The 26,514-nt window shown below is 39.6% G+C and overlaps 1 long non-coding RNA gene across 1 annotated transcript in view; it reads left to right on the top strand.

Annotated features, from left to right (window-relative positions):
* LOC116147620 (uncharacterized) overlaps positions 1 to 26,514 on the top strand; it is a 306,975-nt gene that overhangs the window by 139,214 nt on the left and 141,247 nt on the right. Inside the window, exon 4 of the long non-coding RNA XR_004131158.2 lies at positions 1,202 to 1,278. This is a non-coding gene — a long non-coding RNA (uncharacterized LOC116147620). The remainder of the gene's footprint in view (positions 1 to 1,201; positions 1,279 to 26,514) is intronic.

The raw sequence follows: 26,514 nt of genomic DNA, 5'->3' as shown, positions 1-26,514 counted from the left end.
AGAGATTAATGTGAGCTGAATTGGTCCAAGAGAATCTTCGAGGGAAGATGTGACTTTGACAAATCTTAAAAGATACGTTTAGAGAGCAGAGGAGAAAATGAGAATTACGTGGGTGGGTGAGAATACAGTACATAGTATGTCTTCAGGACGATGAGAATAGGGCAGCTGAAGTAGAGCTATTAGGTTGGGAAATAGAAGGACATATTTGGAAACGTAAATTAGGACAATTCATGGCACCACGAATGTCCGATGCAGACTCAACAAGAATGCCCATTTGATAATGTTGCTCTTGTTCATATGACCATGATAAACTCACATCACTTACAGACATCAGTTTTTTATTTTAGACCACGCAGGGCTTGGGTCTGATGATTTCTGTGTTCCTGAATAGACTGAAAAGTCTGTTACCCTGAGATTCCAAGATGTTTAGACTTCAGGCTGCAGGCGGTGGGGGATGTCACTAATATTTCTAAGTGAGGATATCTTTGACAAAGTTCAATTTGGGGTAATTGTTCTGGTGGTATAGATTAGAGGAAAGGAGACTTTAGCCCAGAAGACCAGACTGTAGAATATTGCATTAGCCCAACACTGAAATAGTGTGGTAGCATTGACAGTAAAAAGAAAGGGATAGATTTGAGGAGTAAATTAACAAGTAACATCAAGAAAACAGAAACCTTCTTGGTGGAATTCATCGCCTCCCAAATTTACCTTGACCCCCCCCCCCCCCCGAATCTCACCTGAAGGGAACTGGTGTGAAGGTTCAGGTCTCTTGAGACCCTGTCAGAGATACATTCAATGCCTAACTCTCGTCTCCTCCCAGCGCTGGGAGGGGGATGGTGGAGGGTGGGTTTTATTCTTCCAGACTAATTGTTCCTCAGCTTGTGAGTCTCTGGGAACACAGCAAGAAAAATAAATAAAACATCTCTGGTGTATTCTCTGACAGCTGCTCTCAAACATTTTAGTCTCCATATTCTTTACATTACTAAATGTTGCTAAGAAACCCAAAGAATGTTAGTTTATTAGAATTATGTTTACTGGTATTTATCATGAGAAAGTAAGACTGACAACTTAAAAAATTATTTAACTTAAAACCCATTACTTGTTAATATAATCAACCTATGTTTTAATGTTTAAAACAACCTTACTTTCCTAAACAAGCAACAACTAGTAAGAAAAATGTCATTATTTTATATTTTTACAGATCTTATTAATGTGTGGCTTAACAGAAGACAGCTCGTCCTCAGCATCGGCTTCTGTGTTCAGCTACCACACTACCTGGTAGGTCGCCTCTAGGCAATCCACCATACATTCATGGGAAAATGAGACTGAAAAGGGTAAGTCATGTTATTACGAAGAGAGTTTTGCTCTTCTGGGTTCTCTGTGGTTGGGATCTCCAGATCACACTTTGAGAATCCGTATACTATGATACTTAAAGGGGGAAAAAGGAGATTTATTTTGTGTACGTTCAACTCAGGAGCATCTAGTCATTGGTTTGTTTGCTGTGATTTTGATACTGTATTTTTAATGCCTTGTTGTTTCATTTTTGGTTAATACGTAGCTCTTTACCTAATAGCATATTATGTTTGCTCCGTGGTGTCAGGTCTCTGCTGGAACTTCACATGTGACAAGTATTCCTGTCATTCTCAGGAGTAGAAAACACTGACTCAAAAGACATTTTTGTTACATCCTGTCCTGACCCACGCGAGAAGAAATAGTGTCATCACACTGTTGTGTTCTACAGGGAAAAAAAACCCCAAAAAACTGAGTCTTGGCTGAAAAAAATTTAGTGATGGAGTATGATCCTTGTGCTGGCATAAAACGAAAAACTAATGTCAGGAGTAAAAGGAAGAGTCACAGGGTGACGACTTCCCTTTGCCTGAGATGCAGGCTAATGAGTCTGCGACTGATGGCTAGGATGGGAAGCTGCCCATAACGGAGGAGCAGGTGCTGCTGGAGGTCATTCTGGGGAATGTTTGTTAGCAGGACAGTGATGGCTTTCGACATTCTGATGTGAGATGTTTTGTGTAACTGGAGTTGGAATTAGAACAGCAGCAGTTTGGAGTTAATGACAAAAGCACAACCTCTGAGCACATGAAAACAAAGGAAGAATCTTGTTGCAGTAGGAATGTTAAGAGGGAGGACATATTAAAGGTATGAAAGCTATTGATTCTAGGATGCATTCTAGGATGCTCCTGTAGGCTGTGCTGAGCTCTGCTGCCACCACGTTGCCGTTCGACCCCTCACACTGCTTAGTCCCGCCTGTGTCGCCCCTGACGGTGCTGGTCCGCAGGCTCCCAGAGCCACATCCAGAGCCTCAGTCTCTTGCTGGGGAAGCTCACACTGTGACAGAAACAAGGAAGAGGAGAGAGAGAATGGCAGCTGACACAAGGGAACCAATTAGAGGCACAGACAGAAGAATTGGTTAATGCGAAAGGTGCACACTTCTCTTGCAATGAAAGTAAAAAGCATGTGCATGTGGGTGTCGATGAATGATAAAATGGGAAATGGAGGTTGTTCATGCCTGGAAGCCCTAATTTTTTTATGCAGGTGACAACCTTGTTGAGAAGAATGCGATCTTTGAGGTGTGGGGAAAGTAATGCATTTTTACTATAGTAGATGTGGAGAATGGAGAAGGAAGGTGGCCAGGACAGGGAGACTGACTGTTTAGAGCAATGCTGAGGGCAAAACTGAAGTTGGAAAGAACACAGGACTGGAAAGAGCAAAGATGTCAAATTTAGGCTGAGTTACTTCTCATGCATTGATAACTCTGAGTTTCAGTCATGCATCTGAGCACATGGGATAGTAATGCCAGCCCTTCCCACTTCATAGAATTGTCGTGATGATTCACACACTATGTGAGTTAAAGTGAATGTTAATACATTGTAATAGACAAATGCACGTCAACACTTTTGTTCATGGAAAGAAATACTGACTGCAGTTGGCAAAGAAAATCGAACGATGTGTAGAGAATATGATGTGAAAAATCTGAAGCATATTAACATAAGCCCTGTGCCCTGAAGTGTCACTCACTGCGGGCTCGCATAAAACCTCTACCCAGTGATTGGAATTTGGAGTTGATGACCAGGTTTGTCAGGAAGATTTATAACTGGCTACCCTTTGGAAAAGGGTTACCCCTGGGTAGATCAGTGCACTCGAATGGAACCTCTTACCACTGCACTAAATGCCATGATTACAGTTGTTATTTGATTCTATTCTTCCTTCAGTCTTGGGTAGCAAGTCATCTCTGATGGGTCTGTCTTGTCTTGGCCTGAGGCGCAGCTATGCAAGTCAGTGGAGCTTGAATTTTTTCCTTTGCTTGATTTGGTCATGTTATTAAAATTGAGTCCACTAGCTCAGGGTCCTGTTCGATCTCTGGAAACCTCCGAGGAACAGGGGCACAGCCCGCATATTGGCTCCTGTTGTTACTGAGCCCAGAGGAAGGCTGAATACAAGGCAGCTTCAAAAAATAAATAAACACAGTAAAAAAGACAAAAGAAATGGCAAGGAGGACTGGTATCTTGGCTTGCAGTTTACAGACTAATTGTTTTCCCAGATGCAGAGAGGAAACAATGTATAGTGCCCCACAAATCTGCCTTGGGCTAAAAAATGTTTAAATGCCAGGTCCAGCCCTCTGTCCACAGGCCCGCAGATACACTCCCCCACACTCTCTCCTCGGCCGCTTGCATGTTGGCAAAATGCAAAATAGATGAAGTTTGATTTTTAATGCCAACCCTTCAAAGCGATGCCAGTCTTGACAGCTCTTATTTTGTCCTTTCTCTCCTACCTCCAGGAACCCAGCCCTTATCTCAAATAAACATTTGCCAAACATAACAACGACCAAGGGTAAAGACCTCCCAAATGGTCTTGCAAGCAGAAGGAATACAAGGGTGATCAGAAAAATAGCCTTTCCTGCAGGAACCTCACTGCCTAGTAAGGCCTTAGTTGTAACTTCTAACAAGGAAGTAAGGAAGGTTTGGGGATATAAGGGGAATTAGGGAAAAAATTCTACTTGTTTGTCATAGGGCGAGTAACACCTTATTTTCTAACTGGGAAATAATGGCGGCATTGTAAGCAAAGTAATTTATGTTGAGCCATTAGTATTGGCCAGGCGTTATTCCATTAAATTTATATCTCAACTTGTGTAATTCTCACAACAAACTCATTTGATGATTATTTCACCTACCTCCATAGACTCCTGTTGCTAGACTGGTGGTCTAAGTTACACAAACTCAACAGGCAGGCACGCTGCTGCTGAATGCTTTCCGTAGGACATCAGTCATCCGTTCATGCTACGGATGAGGAAGACTGAGGCTCGAGGGCTCATCTGCTTAACCACAAACTCTTAGCAAGTGGGAGTCAAGGTGCTTGACGGAAATCCTTTAGAGTATTTTTAGTAAATATTTCATTGCCTCTAATAAGAAAGGTAATTACATTTTAAAGACAGTTTTCCTTTTGTGGGAGTCAGTGGAGGGGGAAGAGTGAGGGGCCCTTCAGATACTGCCCTTGGAAGAGTTTCAACCACACTGGTATTTGATACATTGAGGGATGTAGAAAATGCTTCCAGCATTTCAAAAGATACTGCAAATCAGTCATCATTTCAGTTGATGAAGAGTTACCTAGAAAGCGCAACAAATTTTCTCCGTTTTCTTTTCTCTTAGTGACTCAAGAGTTTTGCAGATCAGATTTTTTTTTTTAAATTTAGTGAATTACTTAATACTGGACCTGAGATTCCACCTGTGCACTGATTATAGGTGAGAGGTTTGTGAGATGATGGGGAGGGAGGAGGAAGAGATCTAAACAGCTCAAAACATCATCTCTTTATCCCTCCTCCAAAAATGTTCTCCTGATTTGTACTGATTAAATAAAATGTGAACCAATTTTACTGTTTACACAGCTTAAAAGATCGGCTTAGAGGACATCTGTGCTTTTTCTTTTTCACGTAATTGCAGGCAGAGAAAGGCAAAGGGTTAGTGATCTTTGGGAGATTTAGTAAAAGAAAAGTAGTTTTAGATTCTAGCTAAAATAAATGAATCAGCAAATGCTTGTGTGTGTGGCTTGAATATCATTACTTATCACTTAACAAAGCTATAATAAAAGATCTCACCTCAGAATTTTTAGGATTTGAGCAGTGTGCACTCAAAGCTGACATTTGTCCAGAAAACCATGAGTAAGAGTGTTTCTTTGGGAGGGAGAGGCAGGGTTGCTACGCGACTCTGTGAAAGGGCCTGCGTACTGGGCTGCCCGCCAATCATCTGCTGACAACCCTCTGAGTTCAGAAATGCTAGGTGAGGGTGGGGAGGGTGTAGCTCAAGTGGTAGAGCATATGCCTAGCGTGTACAGGGTTCTGGGTTCAACCCCCAGCACCTCCTCTATAAACAAACAAAGCTGATTACCTCCCCCTGCCAAAATAAAATAGTTAAATAACAATAATAAATAAAATAGTAAAAAAAAAAAAAAAAAGAAAGAAATGCTCGGGGAGTAGCATTTTGTTATAAAGCTAAGGGCGTACACATCCTGATGTAAACTGCTTAACACGTACTGATGCAATTCTACTCTGCAGTCGTGGGGAGAGTGTGGGAGGGTCTGTGATACTGAGACGATGGCACAGATAGAAGGAAGTGGAAACTGCTGATTTTGTCGGGTGGGGAGAAGCATAGAGTGCAAAGAAAGGTGATCCACGGAGCCCTGACCTGCCCTTAAAGCGGCGGCGTGTCAGAGCCCTGCTCGCAGATGAGTGCGTCCAAGTGGCCCTCTCCTCTCTGCATCAGTTTCTGACGTCAGTCAAAATTAAGTGCACCTTCTCTTGCCTTTCTGCTGAACTCCTTAAACCTCAACTCACCTCCTGCTTTATTTGGCTTTTTACTTACTTTTTGCATATGAGTTGCATCTGTTAATGAAAGGCTTGTAGGACAGCCAAAAGACCATGAGAGGTGGAATCAGTGCGCCTGGGTTCACATTCTGCTCAAATGCTGACGGGTTCTGTGTTTTGGGCAAGTCCTGTGCCTCAGTGTCTTTCTCTGTAAAATGGGTGTATTAATAGTACGTACCACAAGGGGTTGTTGTGAAAGTTAAACATGCTAATTTATATAAAGTAAACAGAATATTGACTGGCACATAGTGTGTGCTTGTTATTATGATCAATAGATTGAGTTTTTAAAAATTTCTACTCTTCCCCCTCAGATATACTGGGTGTGCTCTTTGGCCATTCAAAGAAAACTGGGAAAACTGTAAAATAAATGGAGGCAGTGATTAATAATATATTCTACCTGTAAGATTTGAATTCCAGTCTGTTCCTAATAGGGTATCTCACAAAAAAGTACAAAAATTACTTCAAAAGAGTGTATTTTCAGCTCATCTTCTAAATAAGAGACAGAATAGTAAGGCTAATTAAAGCAAATTTGTTTTCAGTATTCAAATAGCTTCTCACCAGGGGTCATAGAAGCCAGGGTGTATCTTCAAATTCTCTCGTAAAACATAAAACAAGGGAATGCATTCCAAAAACAGTCAGCAACAGAACCCCCAAACTGGACCAATTACTTACTTGCAATACATATGCAATACATTTATTCAGCTATAATTTATTTAGTGCCTCTTATATATCAGGTGTTTGAAATGTGTTGGATACACAGAAATGAATTTAATTTTGTCATTCAAATGTGATAGAATAGGAAACATGGTGAGCTGACATATAATGGCAGAAACAAAAGATGAACAACAACAAAAGGAGGTGGGAATGACAGAGGGTTCTAAAGTCCTAAACACCAGGCTAGAAGAATTCAGGGAAAGGCAGCTGGGTAATTCCTCAGAAAGGAGGTCCTGTTGGTTTAACTACGTTTGGGGATTGGGTTTTGAATAATTTGCAAGGATTTCATCAGGTGGTCCAGTGAGTGGCATTTCAGAATGCAGAGACGATGTGAAGAAAGATTCAAGGAAACAGAAGTGCTCTGAAAGGAGCCAGCAGAGATGCAGGTATCCCTGGAGAGACTGAGGGATTCAGGGAAATGAAGCTGAAAAGATCAGTGCACGGTGCGCTGCAAGCCTTCCCGTTGGCAGGAGGGCCATAGAAAGAATCTGAGAGTGGGCGGAAGGATCTGGAGAGAATTCTGGAAATATAATTCTGATGGCAAGAAGCAGATGGGTTGGAATAACATAAGTGATGGATTGAGAAAATGCAATGAGAAGACCACACCGTGAACATGGTCCAGGGGAAGTGTAACAGCCGACAGAGGGTAGTAATAGAAAAAGAAAAAAGATCAAAGGGAGAATTTAAGAGATATACTGAACATCAAATTGCCAGAATTTAAATATAAATTGGAAGTTTTGAGTGAAGAAGAGGGAGAATCAAAGATAAATCCAATCTTTCTTGTTTTCATCACAAGTGAAATATGATTCCATTCCCCGAGATGGGGGACAGTGGAGGGAGAGAACTTTCAAGGGACTGGGGATAATGCTTTCAGTTTTGAGAAGGTGAATTTTGATTTTCCAGGGAAGGATTAAGAGACAATAACCAAGAGTTTGGGGCTTTGTGAGTTTGGGGCTCAGGGCTGCAGAAAGAGATCTTAGGGCTCCTAACAGGGCACTGTTGGAAAGCGTGGAAGACAGTGGCCCTGCTGAGAGCTGGAGGAGCAGGGGGAAGAAGACCTTTCTCTATGTTGCACTGCATGAAAGGCACTGAACTAGACTCTTTAGCTCTATCGTTCAATTAAGGTCAAAGTCACAGAAGTAAACGTAGGACAAAGCAGCACTTACTGGGTGAATAGATAAGAGCTAACACAGGAAAACTGGGACCATCAACCCTGGTGCGGGGAAGCACAAAATGAATCGCTCTCAAGACAAGGGAGGGAAGTTTTTTCAAGGGATGTGATGGTGAGCAGTGTCACGTGCTGCACAGGTACTGGGCAGCATGAAGGCCCGGCACGTGGTAATCGGCAGTTAGGGTGGTTATCCTGATGCATGTTTGGTTGACTGCAATTTGTGCAAACATAGGTCATAGCTGTAAAACATCCACTGATGATTTAGTTTTACATCGTTCTTGTTCCTCTAGTCATTATGATCCTGGGAAATAGTCTGTAGAACTAAGGAGCCCAGCCAGCCTTGGAGAGGTGTCATTTAACGACGTCTGCATCCTGATTATCTTCTCCCATGCAGAGCTGGTTCTCAGGATTCCAAATGTTCGTACTATCAGCTGTTGCTACAGAGTCTATTACAAGTACCAGCTGGGAAGCCAGGCAAAATGGGAAAAGGAAGTTGGGTCTCATATTTAGCCAAGTCTTTTTTTTTTTTTCATTTGGATCCATAGAAAGCATTAATGGGACTATATGATCAAAAAGAATGTTCCTCTTTTTCCTGAGACTTTCTACTCCTCATATAGTTTATGCCAAGTTGGAAAGGACCCTTGGTAGCCAAAGTGTCTCTCTGTGCATGGCTGCCAGTTATTCTGTTTTGTTGAAATGTCATTGATCCATCTGCTGTTGGAAGGGTCTTCTCTGTTGGGATGGGATATGAGGAGAATGAATAAATATATAGAGTCTCTCTGTCTCCATCAAGAAGGGAAGGTGTCATAGAAGCAAATAAGTAAGTTATATCCTTTTCTTCCCCAGGGAACAAAGCAAAAGATTAAAGAACAAAAAGTAAAGGACAAAAAAGCAGCAAATAAAGGCTCTACAGGCAGTGGTGTGTTGTTGAATTAGCTCACCAACACACAAAAAGTCCTTTTTTGTGTCAGTTGACAATTTCTGAGTCATACTCTCATCGTGGCCAATTTCAAACTATCAAGAGTTTAACAACCAGTGTGCAAAATATCTGGTCTAGTGAGCCATGCAAGCTAGTGTCAGCACACCACTGCCTCTGTGTGTGTGTGTGTGTGTGTGTGTGTGTGTGTGTGTGTGTGTAGGTCAGAGAACTGGGTGTGGTTTTTTGTAGAATGTCTGCCACTTTGAAGAATCACCTTTGCTTTTTTAATCTGCCTTTCCTGAACTTACTTGCGCACTGGGAATAACTTCCCATACCTCCAACAATCTTTGTGTGTGTGTGTGTGTGTGTGTTTGTTTTCTTTTGTTTTTTTTCCTTTTGGAGATACAGTAGTCGTTCTCTGCTCCCAAGACAGAGGAAAAGGACAAGCCTTGAAGGACAAAATTCATGTTCCTTTCCCTCCCCCAAAGCACATGTAAATAGAGCCCCTGAATGCTCTGACTTGACTTTGTTTCATGACAATAGGGCTAAAGCAGACCCTTATTTATCTGCTGTTTCTAGGCTTCATCAGGGCACCTGTCATTACTGGTCAGATATTTCAGTTCACTTTACATTAAGAGAAATGTGGTCCAGGCAACCATAAATAACCTCTCAGTTCAAAAGAGAAAAACAACTGAAAAGTTAAGATAAAAATCAAATGTATCTTGTTTTTTTTTTTTTTTGAATGACAGCCTAGGAATAAATAAATAATGATTATGATTTTAAGTTGTAGCAAAACATTCTGCCATCAAATGTAACTGCATATAAGAATCATGATTCTATAAACTCAGTTTAGAGTTTATCTTAAACTCTAATCAAAATGAGAAGCTGTTATTTTTCTAAGCTTTGGTTTTTCATCAATTAGTATTCATAAAAAGTGGTGTAAGAAGATACTGAGATAAACTTTTTTCTTTTATTAACATTCGTATCACAGACTCTGTCATTAATTTATTTTATTACTGTTGAAGGCTCACTGACTTTGTCAACACTGGGAGGGAAAAAATAACTCTCTATAATCATCAGTTACTACACTATTTGGACTTTCAACCTTGATTCTCTTGCTTTCAAGTTTTGCTGAACTACAGAAAAATGTCTGTGATTAAGGCACTTGGGGTTATCCTTGTTCAAACCTCCACTCAGCTTAATTAAGATATTGCTAGTGTTAATGGATATCCTAAAATATGCTTTTATAATTTTGCCCAGCTTCAGTTTCCACTGATCTATGTATAGTTATTTAATTACTTAAATAGAGATAACATGTTTGGAGGGTGAAGTTTCTTAGGAATACAAAACTGTGATATTTCAGTTTTTGGCTATTTTTATAGTAATCACCAATGTCTGATGGTGTAGTGGGGGAATGGGGAAAGACCAGAAGGGAACACACAGGGGATTTTTCCATGTCTCATTTTAAAACTCTGAGAGCCAAGAGGACAGATTTGGAGAGAGAGGTGGTAGGTTGTGAATTGCAACCAGTAATTGTACCTTTGCTCAGCTTCAACACAGCCAAGATCGTCTGGTTCTACAGCCCTCGATGAGCCACGGTTAAAGAAATCTCTGCTAAACTCTCATCAAAACACATGTAAACACTTTCTCGGCCACTTACTAATCCTGATGCAAAATAATATTAAAAAATATCTCCCAACATGTTATAATAAATGAACTCTTGTCACATTATACCAGGAGCACGTTAATAATAAATTTATTTGAAGCCCTATTTGCTTAAAAAAGTAAATACTTTAAAAAGTTAATTCTGATTTGTTAAAAAATGTTTCTTTTCTACTAACTCACTCTGTGTGTGTGTGTGTGTGCGCGCACGTGTGTGTGTGTGTGCGTGCGTGTGTGTGTATATAACTGTGAGTTTTCTATAATCACTTACCTTTTCCAAACAATCCAAATAGCATTAAGCTCTCTCTGTTTGAGAGATGGGATGGTAATCTGATGCACTCTGAAATTCTAACTCTTCAACACTTATAAATATCTTGAGCTTCATGTCAAAAAAGCTAAGGAACTAAGATTCTTGTCTTTCACAAATGTTCTCAGGTTGGGTGAACTATGACAAGTGATGGATTTGTTATTAAGGCATTCATGCCACTGTCACAACCCCTCTCTTTTCAAATAATGAGATGTTACTCCAGCCGCTTGGAAATTTACTAAACTCATTACCGAGCAACCAAGAAAAGCTCTGATGCGTCTGTTAAATATTTCATAAAGACAAGGCAAATAAAGCAGAAATTACCTAGTGGAGAAACAGGGTACCCTCAAGCAGCCAGAGGTTCGTACCAATATCCGCTTTGAATAATTTATTTTCCTGCCATCCCACAGAATATAAAAATACATTCAAAGTCTCCAAACATTTTACCCTTAATAAAAGCAGAACAAAAATCAAAGAGCTTTATGAGTAAGTACTTAGTTTTGATTTAGCAACTCACTGCGTAAATTTAAAATATTTTGACCTTTTAGTTCTTCCAGCATGCTTCTTCTATAAGGTTAAATACCTTCTACAGCACAAAATATTTGGAATCTTGTTCAGCACACAGCTATTTTTATTCTGGGATTTGTTTCAGGTACAAAGTGTTCATTTTTCACCTGCACATTGTGTATATTATACAGTTTCTTCTTCCTTTACTTGGCATATGTGTTTAAAAGATAAAGATTCTTAAGGCATCTTTTTTTTTCTCTTGTAGTTTCTTTTGTTGTTGTTGTTGAAATATCTTATTTCTAGCTCTGCCTTTTTGAGCTCTCTTGCTGTTTCTCTCTGCCTCTCTCTCTCTCTCACACACACACACACACACACACACACACACACACAGTTCTAAGATCCCTGTGGAAACTGCGTTCTTTCCTGTGGAAGTTTTAGGTTTAATTTCGTTTGACTTGCTTCTCTGCCCAGTTAAATTGTTCATGTCTGCTGAACACTTGTCTAACACATTTTGCAATTGTCCCTGATTCTGGTCACTTTTTCATCTCTTTCTTACTTGTCTTAATATGAAAATCCCATTTCTGAAAACACGTTCTGCACCGCTCAGTGACTGAACTATAGCAAATTTTTCAACAAATGCTATTATACTAATACTGTGATTACTGCATTATCTCCCCAACCAACCGGTTTTCATTCCTTTGGCTTTTTTCATTTACATTCCTACTCTAACTATCCCTAATTCCTCATTTGGTGGTTTCCGTCCAGATATTTCAACGGAACTCCCATCTTCCCAGCACACACATCCACACACAGAATCATAAACACATGTGCAGACACACCCCTGGTCCATAATAGTGTGTCCTCTTAGTATGTTTAAGGCAGCTTGAGAGTTTCCTGCCCAAAATGTATCACCACTTTCAGTTAATCAATCTCACGGTTACAGTGCAACATGCAAGAACAATATCAAAGTGAATGTGGTGAGATTTTTAAGCTCTTTTATCCAGCTTCCACTCTTAATCTGTCACCCAGTATTAACCACTTTTAGTTATTGTCTAAAATAATTTACACTTGATCTGTATCTAGCATCTGTCTATTATCTATCTATCTATATTTATCATCAGCCTCTATCAACCGTACTATACAGTCTATGTGATTTTATCTACTTATGAAATTTGTTTTAAGGCTTTAAATCACAGGAGGAGGCACCTCAGACTAAAAGACAGGTAGGTTTCCAATTGTGTCCTGGACGCGTGACTGAAGTTTTTAATCTTCTAAAGAGCCTTTTGTGTGTGGCACACATTCTCTACTATTTATATTTTGTTTAATGCTCAATCTAGTAATTTTTTTTTCAGAATTTTACATTAAAACCCATAAACAAACTCAGTATAGTGTACATCTTACAAATCAAATACTATTCAACATTTAAAAATTCGTTGCAAGCGTAAATAGTCAAATCCCTCTAAATAAGGGGCTCTTGTCCCTGACTGCACAGTAAAATTGTAGGGGAAGCTTCAAAGGAACACTGAAGCCCTGGCCTCAGCTCCAAAGATTTTGATTCAGTTTTCCCACTTGTCAGTAGTTTTACACCTTTCCCAAATGATTGCAATATGTGGTTAAAACTGAGAATGGCACGCTAACACATTTAGGGTTTTGTGTGACTTTTTTTTTTTTAAGCCTTTAAACATCTTTAAAACACACAGAAAACACACACACATCATTTTAGTGATTATAAAGCTCACCATTGTTCTTATATTTAACATAGCACCAAATTATTCTATTAATTATTGGTACATTTTGTTGATTCCATTTTTTCCTATTTATTTCATACATGCTGAGAGTGATGTAAATATTTCTTTATACAACTACTTGAGTCAGAGTAACATTTATAGTTTTAAGAGGAAAAGATACTGTCTCAAGCCAGTCAACATTATACTTTCTAGGTTAACGATCAATTGATTTTTGACTGAGACACAAGGCAGGTGAGGACCTCAAGGTGGTTCATGTCCCTGGAGACCCTGACTGTGCGGGGTCCCCGCCTCAGCGTGGAGCTGGATCAGTGGGACTGCTCCAACCCGAGTCCCCACCTACCTGCTCCTGTATCTTTTCTGTCTCTTCCGCATGTGCTTTGCGTGCGTTATATTAATTTGGTTATGTTTAGTCGCATCTCATTATAATTCATAGGGACGCCCTGATGTTTATACCCTAGGAGTCAAATAGTTGAGTCCACACAGCCAGCTGGCCCAACAGGACATTATGAAGCCATTGCTTTATGACATGCTGTTGGGCCCATTTTCTGTCTGGGTATTTTGCTCGTTCTGATCAGCACCACTATTTGGGTCACAGCTTCTCTGTTTTTCATTGTTTAAGTTTTTTAAAAAATTTATTTGCCTGGTTTTTTTTCGCTTACTCATAATCATCTGTATGTCTACAATTACAGAGAAGGGAAAATGTGCATCTATCCATGATAAAACTACTAAAATAGAAAATCCAGACAGGTCAGCGGTCTACTACGTATGGAGTTGATAGAAATGAATGACAGACTACTATTTCAGTCTTCCTTTTTATCATTACCACTTGAAATAGTTTATAAAAACTTTTTTTTTTTTTCCATTGGTCTGTCATTACATTTTTAGGTTTTTCAAAGACTTTCCTGGCAGTGGAGATATTCATTGTCTCTTTGGATACGAGGTGAAAATTAATCAGAAGGAAAGGGACATAATTTAACATAGAAAATGGTTAATAGGAAATGTGTTCAAAAGACTCTCTGGGCAGGAGCAAAATAAGTGAACAGGCCACAGAGCATTGTTGCAAATGACGCAAATATGTCATGTTACAGTATTTTCACATACAGAAAAGTTGATCCTGACGAACCTGGCAGGGTATGTCATGGCCACAACGTGTTCCCCATTCAAAACAGTCCAGCATCAATTTCAGGTGGTCTCATTTCTCAGTCACAGTGACTGTGATGAATTTAAACTTGGTGGAAAATAATAGAGTCTAACAATTAGGCCGTAAGGGAGCTCTATCGTGAGAAGATAAAGCAATAAAAGCAACAAATACCTTCTAGCGGGTTTGGGGTAGAGTCTTGCTAATGGTATAGAGAACGATTAAAAAGGAAATTAAAGCAGGTGTTGAGACAATTAAAGTTGAACTAAATTCAGGAGAAAAAAAGCAAGAAGTAAATCAAATTCAAGATGTTGACCCACTGCAACTTCTCACCTACTGCTCTGTCCTGGATTCTTAAAAAATGATTTTTTAAAACTTGTCATGCTAATGGAAGTGGCAGATTCATCGCAGTTGGGGAGCAGAGTTCCCAATACGATTTACAAATTAATTAAATAAACTCGTGGCAACACCAACAGACTATTACAGGGGAAGCCAGAAAAGTCCATGTTCTATAAGCCAGTTTATGTCTTTTAGAGAAGCCACTGAAAACACATTTAAAATGTAAATGTTCCTTTCCAAAATTTAAAAAAAATAGCAAATCTAGGTTAAAAAAAAAACCCAAAAACTTACCAGGCTCTAAATTTACTGTATCATTAGCTAATTTGTGCTACAACTGTCTGCAGCAGTTTTGTCCCATAGAACTTTCCGAGATGACAGAAATGTTCCTGTGTGCCCTGCCCGATTGGTTGCCACTAGCTTGTGAACATTGAAATATGGCTAGTGCAACTGACACACTAGACCTTCAATTTTATTTAATTTTAATTAATTTGCACTTAAATAGTCGTATGTGCCTAGGGGCTGCAGTACTGGCTATGTCTGAGGCTGCAATGGTGTATTTTGAACATTTGAGCTTTTCAAGACATGAAAAGGATGAGTTAAGGTAGTTAAAAGACGATGAAACGTGTTCTGTGACTCTGAGAAATTAATCTGGAAGTGCATGAAACTAATTTTTCAGCAGTGGGCTATTTTGAAATGCGGGCAAGCACGCTCACATTAGGGGTGATGGTGCTATTCAGTGAATAGTGGTGCTATTCAATATTTCAAATGAAATATCGTATGTGTCTCTTAACTCTGTCCGCCAGTGCCTGCGAGACCAGAGCTGCACTGTCCCAACGCAGGGGCCACAAGCCACGTGTCCCTCCCGGGCCCTTGAAATGTCAGGACTGAGTTGTGCTGCGAGGGTAAAACAGACACCAGATTTCAAAGACCTAGCGCAAAATATAGAATGTAAAATATGTCAAAAATTTTATATATATGTTGGAATAACAGTATTTTGGCTGTTGAGTTAAGTTAATATATCATACGTAATTTCACCTGTTAATTTTTACTTTTTAAATGTGGTCACTAGGAAATGTTAAATTATGCATGTGGCTCATGTTGGCGGCCAACATTACGTTTCCATCGGGCAGCTGTGGCCTGGAGGGGTCTGAGTTGGACGGTATTTATCTCTCTCCTCACACCTTGCTTAGGGTCTACCCTCTGCTCAGTGCCTCTGAAAACAAAATTGCCATCGTCGCACCTTTCCTTGCCCGGGGCCAAAATACTGTCTTATTCGTTGTGAGGAGATTTGCTTCTGCTTATATGTATACAATACACATTTCCCCCAGAGTTCTTTCACATGCATTTTTATATTTCATCCTCACAGTCATCTCAAGATATAGGCGCACCGTGTTTCAGGAATCGTCGGAAGGAATGGACGCACTGCCTGGGGCAATAGACAAAGATTTATTTAATAAGTGAAATTGCAACTGGGTTGTGAAAAATAAGCAGGAGTTGTATAGGCTACAGAAGGAAAGAGCATTCAAATAAAGAGAGTTTGCCATGCTTGCAGATTTGAAAGATAATCTTTTAGGGCAGGTGGAAAGAGACCAATGAATATTATTCAGCCGATGAAGGAAATACTCAAAAGTTGTATTTAGATAAGTTGAAGTTGGAATTTATTTGGAATGGAAGCCCTAAGACAAAATAGAAAGAACAGTCTTTGTGAAAGGGAATATTTGAGCAGGAGCCTCCAGCGCGCCCTGGCCCACTCCAGTTGCTCACCCGAGGCGCCCTTTCACACTTTTCTCAAGTCACATGACGTGACATGCCACGTCTGAGATGTCTGGCCCCTTATATAAAAACTCAGTGTATTACTGGGTCCCCTCCTGTGGACAGAGGAGTTGTGGTGTATGTATACAGTGGAGTACTACACAGCCATGGAAAAGTGAGCTTTTGCGTTCTGCAGCCACATGGATTTACGTGGAGGGCGCTGTGCTCAGTGAAGTAAGTCAGACATGAGAAAGACAAATGCTGTATGATCTCACTTATAGGTGCAATCTAAAAAATAAAACAGGCTAGTGAATATAACAAAAAAGAAACAGAACTAGCTAGTGGTTACCAGTGGGGAGAGGGAAAGGAGGAGGGGCAAGATAAGGGTGGAAGATTTAGAGGGCAAACAGTTACATGTAAAAAAAAAAGGGTACATTGTACAACAGGGGAATAGAGCTACTATTTTTAGTAACTATAAATGGAGTATAACCTTCAAACATTGTGAGTCGCTATATATTGTACACCTGTGACATATAATACTGTGCAGCAACGGAACTTCTTAAACAACATACTTGACAGCATGCTATAGGGTGAGATAATCTTCAGAGGCGCTCGCATCCCACTGGAAGGGCACTCAGTAATCCCCTTTGCTTATTTCAAAGTCTTAAATTTCCTCTTAGATCAGAAAGGCTTCAGTGAGAAATAATTTCATTCATGTCTCTGGCTGTTAGTATTCTCTTACGTGCTGGGCCAGCAAAGAGACTAGCCAGTGAAAATTACAGTGATTATATCTCTAAGAAGATTTGTATGAACATATCTTAAATGCAGAGGTGGGCTGTAGGGCAAGAGAGAAATATTGTGGGAGTAAATGGGCTTCAGGTTTGCATTTTCAGACAACGTGTTCTCATTTGTTCAAATGACCTTGTCTTTGTAAGGCTTTGTGAGATAGAGGGGCGCTAGGGGACAGCCCTGCTGTCAGCCCGTTCTATTCTTCCTTGGAATATAACGTATACTTGAAAGTCAATGCAAGGTCTTAATATAATTAATGCCAAGTTGGAGACTGAGGCAAAATGTGTTTTAACAGCTAAGGAATAGGAGTAATTAAGTGGTTTAGGGTGAGCTGGAAAGGCTTCTGAGAGGAAATAGAGCTTGAATTGAGTAAGTAATAAGGATCAAAGTTTACAAATACTAAGGACTGGAAGGCAAGGTCTTCTAGGCTTTCTATATTAATTCGGAAAAAAACTCTAGTTTGCCAATGTTCTTCTTAAAGCTTGATGTCTTGAACCTAAAATAATTTTATTCTGGACCTCATATATTCAGTTTTTGCTTTGTTAATCTATTTGGATAGACAACATTTCTCATGATAAGAATAAGTAAATAGGAAGAATGGGAAGGAACTAACACTTCTTAAGCTCTCCATCTGCATGCATTAAAAATACAGGTAAACAAAAGTTCCTGTCATTTTTTATGTTTCTTTAATTGGAAAATCTTAAAAACATTTCTAAGACATAGGTGTTGGTGACAAAAAGCAACCTTGTCAACAGAAGACGCCTCTGTACCAATACAGAAGAGAGAGACAATGATTTCATACTGAGTAAGCACTGTTGGATTTACATGCACCTGAGACAGCGTAAACGTGACTACGGGATCCAGACAGAGGTTCCCACCTATTTATATAAACAAAGTAGAACAAAGAACAATTAAATTTATCTTACTTGCATGAGAGACAAGTAGCTGTATCCTGTGACTGTCTCCTGTACATCTTATGTGTTTGCATTGCTAAGTGAACAGGTTGGGTCTTTTACTGGGACTGTTCAGTTTTCAAAGAGACATCTGGGAGGTAATAGGATGGACAGGTGGCTGCCTCAATCCTTAAAAAAATATTGTTGTATTTACTTCACATGGGAAAGGTGTCTGATACATGGAAGGCAGTCTTCTCTAAAGCTCCTGCTTCCTCCATCCTCATGTTTGTTTACTCCTCTGTTTGAAGAAAAGGAATTGTCTGGTGTTTTCCCCCTGACCAGGAGGAAACAGCACAAGGCGAGGTAGTTTTAGGATCCACGGGGAGTGAGACCATCACGGAGTAGCTCGAGGGTCTCAGCCATCATTCCAGAAGTGGGGGTAAATCTGGAAGGCAGAACGTAGACGCAAGCCATCCCGACACCCATCTGGGCCCCAAACTATAGCAAATATCTGCATCAATGACAAAACCTCAACTTCAGGGAGTAAGGGTTTTAAAAATGGCTTCAGAGCAGTGCTCCGGCACTAGAGAAAAATTTAATTATCTGTTGAAACTATAGCATAAGGAAAAAAAAACAACGTAGAACCAAATCTGATAGAGAAGTAAGCAAGATGTTTGAGAAGGAAAAGGACGCAGGTGCCTGAAAGCAACCCCAGAAAGAAGCAGATCTCAAAACAGGCTGGAAACTAGATAGCTGCAGGGACCACTGCCACCAGGACTGAGTGATGGGCTCGGTCAGGGGCTCTCAGGTTAATTCCAAACCGAGGATATCGACAGAACCGGAGCCTGCCTGTCAGGCTTTTGAGAACCCCTGTGGGGGTACTGAGTCTGAAGCTGGGAAGGGCGCACACTTAGACGTCAGAGGTTGTGAGGAGCCAGAAGAGAGGCCAAGTTAACAAGGACAAGCACATCCAGGCACTGGGGTGATGAAAAGCCTGGTTAAATCTCAGTTGTCCAAAGAGTTGTTCTATATATTTGCACTAATTGCTAATCAATTCCAAGAACTGCTCAAACACTGTTCCATTTGAAAGCATAAGGAACATTATTTTTCTGATCAAATGAGCTTTCTTTGTCCCTTCACATACCAATTTGCTGCCAATCAATTTTCTATTTGTAGACATCCTGACATGTTGTTAACTGGGTCTCCTACCAAAAGAACAAAACAAAAAAACAGGAAAAAAAAACACCCAAAACAAGTCTGGTGATCTGTTACATAGTTAATTATCCACTCCACAATGCGCTCAGTTACATGTACAAAACAATTACTTTTAACCGCTGTTTATTTCCTGAAAGCAAGCAATCTGAAATATTTTTAGTCTGGCACAAAAATGACAGCATTTGGGGCAGCTTTGTGTTCAATGCTGTAATTTGCCTGTTGCCATTTTTAATTGCTAGAAACATTCTGATTTTTTAAAAAGCAAATCAGACTGTGTTCTTCTATCAAAGAGAGTTATTTAGAGAAGAATGGCCATGGCATTTTTCATAAACTTCTTCCTTACCGCACTGTAGTGTCCTAGAGTGAAGTGTGTCTGCTGGAGAGCAGTTTATTTTTAAAAGGATCATTTTTGCTCATTCTGCTAGCGCCCTACATGTAATTAGAGATCTGACAAGAACAGGAACAATGAACAAGAACTAGGGAGGCGAAAATCGTGAATTTTAAAATTAAAGCAAAGAAGCCCTCCTTAACCCAACTCCTTATCCATAAGCAACACAACATTTTTTCTTTTTGAGTAGAAGCAACAAAGACAAGTTACGGTGTTGCAGTCACTAAAATGCTTGTGTACCAAAAATGGGGTAGGAATTTCAATTAATGAGAACAAGTCAATCTAGGGAATATTGGGGGATCATCATGGCAGGAGCAAACAAAAACAATAATATAAAGAAACAAACATGATCATACATGAAATATACCCAAAATACATTAAAAAAAAAAAAACCCTTCTTGTCTGCCATAGAAGAGATGCATTTTTCACTTCAGTCTAAGTTGTAGAATCTTACATAGCGAGGAGAAGAGATTGAGCTCATGTTAATTGCTCAGTGACAAACTGGCAGGAATCAGTCACTCAGGAAGGAGTTACAGAGTGCCCCGGGGCCGCCAGCTCCCTGACGTATGTCACAGGGATGCAGTCCTCAGTTTCACATTTATAGCTGCAAAGCAACCAGACTGACATAATGTCATAAAAAAACTTAGATAAGTCATTATATAGTCATTTGTTAAAATGAATTCAATTGCTCAAGCTCAGGGAAAAAAATTATTGTGAGGGGAAAGGGGGCTGGGATGTTCTCATTGGAGACTGTGGTGTTAGAAAGATTAGGTGAACTTTGGAGAAAGGGTATGTTCTATGCAGGTAATGAATTAAAGGGTCCAGGCTGTTGCAAAGCCAGTGGAATGGCAAAAAGAAAAAAAAGGCATAGAAGTGGAAATAGAGATGGGTTGTATGTGTGATGTGAAGAAAACTAGGCTGACACAGCGAGAATTCTGTGTTGAAGCTAGAGTGGCTAAAACTCTCTAAGAGTGATTAAGGCTGGTCCTGATGAGAGCCGGGCAAAAGCATTTAGGTTTCCAAACGTGAGCCCTCGATTAGAATTGTAGGCCGATAGCGGAGTCAAAAAGACTTGAAAACATATATTGCTTTCTTCTTTCCTGGGCTTTTAAATCACACACACACACACACGCACACATGCACATAAACACGAACCCCTAAATTTCTTAGAAAAATTGCAGGTTGAGAAAGCATCCGGAAGCTGCCTACGGTTAAACCGTGGAAAGCAGCACAAATAAAGTGCATTGCCTTGAAGGAATGTGCTTCTCACCTTAAGAGCTCTCAGGAAAGGGGCTGTCACTTCCAGGCCAGCCTGGATTATCTGGTATGTCCTCACGGTCACTTCAGAACAAAGGATAGAGACCAATAAATCCCCCCAGGGTACAGATCTTAGGGTTCTTCTCCCCTGCGAAGAGTGTTCCTGACTTGGAACCTGAGATAATTCTCCACCTCTGCCCTCGCCATCTCCAGCCCTTCCGTGAACAGCAAGGTGACGAACGAAGGGGCTGTCAGGTTCTCTTTTAATAACCAGAAGCACAGGTGGATTGATTGTCATGTTAGTGGCAACTCTCTGAGAAGAAGGAAGTGGAAATAGAAGCTCCTCCGGGCAGTTGCAGCCAGCAGAAATAGCCTACACTGCCAGCATATTCTTGTTTGGTTTGTTCAGTAGCTTAGTTACCAAAAGTGGGAAATAATTACCTGAGGTTATTGAACAAAGTTCTACTTTAAAGTCTTAGCTTCCTAATAAATGTATAACAGCAGAATTCTCAAAACAGTGAAGCTCACGAAATTAGCTGCAGAATCCTTTTCTATTAGGAATAAACATATTAATAATCATTTGCATCACCAGAAACCCGTGACTTAATGATTTTAACTTCATTAAAAACAGGCTCTGAATGAGCATATTTTCAATGTTTTAAAAATGAGCACCAGAAATTTTATAAAAAGAGCTTCTGAAACCAAAATAATCTTAACTAGTTTACTAGGTGTGTTTTTAATAGTGTCTTAAGAACATAAAATAAAACCACAGCAAATAGGCATTATCACCGCACAGATGACCAGTAATGAACATTAATCTGTGGGCTGATGTGTCCCTTGTAACAATCCCGTATACTAGACACATTTCCCCAACCCCTTGGAGTGGTGCTCATGAAAGAAAATCAATCCTATGACAATCAAATTGCGTTCTAGCTGAAGTGCGGATTTGATGACAGAAAAATGTAACATCACAACGTATATTTTCAAATCTTTATGAAACCTAGATGCATGTAGCTCCTTTCAATGATATAGCCAATTTCATTCAGTTACCATGAACTTAGAAAAAAAAAAGGGGCAAAAAAATAAGAGAAAGCTTCCATTGTATCTTAGGTTTTCTATTACACATGTCATCATGTAAATACAGGCACTAATCCACTTCAGTGAATCTAATTAAGAAACTGAGGTTTAAAAAGAAAATAAACGTTATTATATTTAAAATGGCCTCTCACCCTGCTCTTTGGCTAGCTCTGTGGCTCCAGAAAAATAGGCAGGGTTCCAACGTTAGAAGCATTATGCGTGAACCGTCGGTAAATTAGTTCACAGTTACAATCGTTAGTCTCGTAGTTTTGTGACTAGCTTTATATAGAAATGGCAACTCACAGTTTATCTGAAACACTTTATATATACACACACACACACACACACACATATATACATATATTCACAAAACATCTTATAGATGTTTATAGGTGCCTTTGGACATGATTAAAATGATCCTAAACACTTTCAGGACATATTTGATTAACACCTTTTGGTCAACCTGAGATATTGAAGAAGTATTTTAACGTCTCTTTTTAAAAATACTGAAATAGGGAAAACCCTGCAGAAATATACTTCCTCGGTTCAACTGAGCAATGGTTTTCTGTCATATTCCAGTAATAGTCTCACCTCTTTTTTTACCAGCAGATAACAATTCATTTGTGATTGTATACTTTGGAGTCAAACTATTTTATTTTTTTGTGGGTGGTAGGTAATTAGGCATATTTATTTTTTAGAGGCGATACTGGGGATTGAACCCAGGACCTTGTGCATGCTAAGCATGTGCTCTACCACTTGAGCTATACCTTCCCCTCATGGTATATTTTGAATTACTGGAAAGCCTCCAAGTCTGCAATCTGTTCTTCTGTAAAAAGAAAGCAAAGAACACAATAAAGCAACTTTAAATATCATTTGATTAATAAAATTTAGCTCTTACAGAATTTTGGGCTTAATTGGATTGCTGGCATCGCTGAACTCTGATTAAATGCATTTGGATCAATGTTAATATGCTTAACTACAGAGAGCATATCATAGAGTCACTTGTGGTTGGAAGAATGATATACCTCTTGCTTTTTCTGGACTAATTTCTTTCTCCTATATCATTGGATAATGTTTAAAATCAGTTATTGTTTAAATGACAGGCAGACTACAAACTCAAAAGCTTATGTAACTGGAAATCTTCATAGCCAGTCACTCATGTGTGGTAAATGACCATCCAGGCAAGACGTAATTCACAGACTCGGTTTTGTCTATGTGCGCCATTTTGGTTTTCTTTCTTCTATTCTTTTCCTGTATACTAAGGAGAGAACTGTTGAGGTAGGCACTCTTCCGTGTACCGTGACATGATTCCTTTCAAGAAGAAAAAATGCCAGAGCCCACCACGTTGTCAGACTCCGGTTAGGAGAAACCTAGGATTACCCTCTTTTGGAAGAAGACAGGCTAACCTCAGAAGTGCATTCATTCTCTTTGTTCATTTCAGACAGAAGCAGCAGCAAAAACTCATTGTTGAAATAAGATGCACGGACACTCTGACTTGGATTTGTCCTCATTAGAGATGCTATTTTGTTGTCTTTATGTAATTTAACATAATATTTAATATATGTGAGAAATGTTTTACCGTCAAACAGATTTATATCAGGGAATTTATTGCCATAATATCATTTAATCTGTATTACTACTCTCTGACCTAAAGTAAGTAGTCATCTCGTTTTAGAACTAGGATTTAATGATCTTTCTTTCCATGGTTACACAACTAATAAGGGATGGCTTGGGTTTACTCGCCATGATGTATTTCAGTCTCAAAGCCCAGGCATGTATGTATTTTTTGTCCTATAGTCTTACAGAGATGGATCACACAATGACATGGAGTAAGTACTGAATATCTCTCCGTTTTACCAAATTTATGTTTGATAAGAAATATTGTAACATATAAAATACCTGTTCCTTTATGGACCAGAGTAGAGGACGAGTAAGACCAAGCACCTTATTGTTGGGGTGTGTGTGTGTGTGTGTGTGTGTGTGAATTCTGTGGTCAGTTAGGCATTTATAGTCACTAATATATGTGGATTTAATTAAATGATTCTCCAGAGCCAGAATTACATTTTCCTATCCACAATTTTCCCAGTGAGGCATTTAGAATCAGAGAAAAGCCAACGTAAGTTTTCATATGACACCTAAATGGCATGCACTCTGACCCTGGTGCTTTCCCCCTCATTCCTGGAGGGGAGGGGCTGTGTCGTATTTCTGGCATCTGGGTCAGCATCTGTCACATAGTAGGGCCCCAGTAGACTCCTAACCAATGAAGAAGAAAACTTTGTAAAGGTAAAAAGCAGCTCTTTATAGTTAAAATTAAAGACAGGCTCTTTTTCAGACAAAAACATTGTTTTAAATTTATTTTTTTTATTCCATAACACATATGCCATTTCTCACGGCACTGCCAGGCCTTCAGGAAGCAGTGTCTGTGACAGGAGGTAGCTTCTCCCTCCTCTGAACTAGGGCTGGACTGGACTTTGCCTCAGGCTCTGAACAATACAGGTTGCTATATTTATTAATCATGATGAGCTGTCTTAATAGTTACCCTTTAGTTTGTAAATAAGGAAAACAATTACAAGTGAGTTGTTAATCAGAGTCTCCTCCAGCTGGGAGGAAATTCGTTATTCCCCCAGTTACATCAGTTTCCATTCATTCTTACTTAGCTCAGGCCTCCAAAGCTGTGTTTTCCTCTGAGGTGCTAACTTGGCAATGAGCTAGCTAGCCTTTAACCTCTAGCTAGCAGAAACCAACCAAAATGTGGTTTGTTGTGAGCTGCATCCTTTTTCACTGACCTCCCTGCAGATTCAAGAGTGTTTGAGCACCATTAGGCATCAAGACCAACAAGGAAATAGCGTGCTGTACGTGTTCTGTCTTACTCAGTTTTTCTGTTTCCACAAGCACAATAAAAAAATCCCCTTAGCGGGGACAGTAACTCAGTCACCCTATTATATATCCAGGACTGAGCTCCGCAAATAAATATTTATGAATAAATGTTGTCATGCAACCTTTCTTGAGGGAAACAGTGAAACAAAACATGGTCCCTATCCAGTTTGGATACAATTTTCATGGAGTCTTCAGTGCTGTTCTTAAATGAATACTCAACCTATCCTGTCTGAAAACAGAGGTCATTGTCTTTCCTGTAATTATCTCAGGTGCAAAAGAAAACCAATCACAAAGATAATTAAACAAACAAACAAAAAATTAAAAAAAGTTAGGTCAAATTCACTTTAAACCAAAACTCAGTGCTTTGGAATGTGTGTATTTTAAGTCACCTCACCTCTGATTTTCCCGAGCCAGTGTCTTGGGATCAACTTCAGGGGAAGATATCTCACCGAAAGTCAGAAGACACAGGTCTAAGGGCTAACGTCTGGGAACACCGGTACTGTCCACATCCCTGAGATTCCCTTTCCTCATCCCTGAGGTTCTCAGTCTGCTGTGGAATGTTCCTATTAGGATGGAAGAACAGAAGGAACCTGAAATTTGTTTTATAACCTACGAGGTGGAGCGTTGCTACATTCAGTGCTGTGCCGGGGAAAGCTAGTGACCTCTGAGTCAGAACTCCTGGGCTCCAGCCATCGGAGGGCGCTGGGGATGACGGCTGGATGGCTCTACCATTCATCTGTCGCCTCGTAAATGAGGGCGCGCGTTTAGCAGTCCACTTTAGTCATGGCACTCTCTGATTGTAGGGGAGCTAGGGTTTTGGAACTTGAAACCAAGTAGCCCTAAACCTAACTGATTCTGTGAAACTGTCTGGAATCATTTACACCACCAGCCTTCGGATCTCTCCCTCAAACACTCTTCCCTAGGGACTCACTGAATACTTTTGGAATTTTTATCTGATTTAGTAGCCACTCCTGGGGGAAAGACTGCTGATGAGACGGACTGTTGAATGGCCTGTTTTTTCTTCATTCTTTACATTCAATTCATCTGAAGATTCTCTGTACATCATGTCATATATCAGAACCTAATATGCACATAGTCTCTTAGACTGAAAGCTAGAGTTAAATTATTCTTAAGATTAAAAACCAGAATAAATAAGATTTATTTTTCATGAGAATCATAAAGTTAGAGGAAAATGGGCAGTCTTGTAAAGTTCCTTAAGATAATTAGAAAGGAAAAAAAAAAGCTTGTATTGCCAGAAGGAATTGTGTTGGTAGTAACAATGCCTTTTAGAGAAGAGAGCGAGGTGTTTGATACAGCTGGTCTACGAGTGATTGCTGCTAATGTATTCCAGCTTCTAACATTTAATTTCTACTGTCGTAAGGCTGATTAACTGTAATCAGGAATCTGATGTTTACCAAGTATTATTTGGCCCTTTCCCCAGTGTGCTTTATTTAACAGATTAAATAAGTGCTGGGTCACTCTTTGCACATTTAAACTGAAAAAGAAGAATTTTAAATATCCAATATAGGAAGCATTTTCCATGCTACTGTCATTTTATCTAAGCATATTCATTTACTTAGATCCATCTTGTTCCTCAATTTTCTCTGAATTTATACAGCATCGGTCAGAGTTTCAGTGTACAGTTATTTTTAACCCAATTGTCTATTCTTTTCCTTGAAAGCACCTTTATTAAAATATAATTCACATACCATACAATTCAACCATTTTAATCGTACAACTTACTGGTTTTTAGTATATTCATAGAATTGTGCAACCATCGTGACAAGTCATCTCCATCATCCCGTAAAGAAACACCATACCAATGAGCAGTCACTGTCCAATTCCCACCAACCCCTCCAGCCTTAGACGCTTAACTAATGTACTTTCTGCCT

The sequence above is a fragment of the Camelus dromedarius genome, chromosome 19 (genome assembly GCF_036321535.1).
Source record: "Camelus dromedarius isolate mCamDro1 chromosome 19, mCamDro1.pat, whole genome shotgun sequence".
Lineage (NCBI taxonomy): Eukaryota > Metazoa > Chordata > Mammalia > Artiodactyla > Camelidae > Camelus > Camelus dromedarius.
Note: the sequence above shows the minus strand (reverse complement) of the source record. Positions and strands in the feature narration are given on the sequence as shown.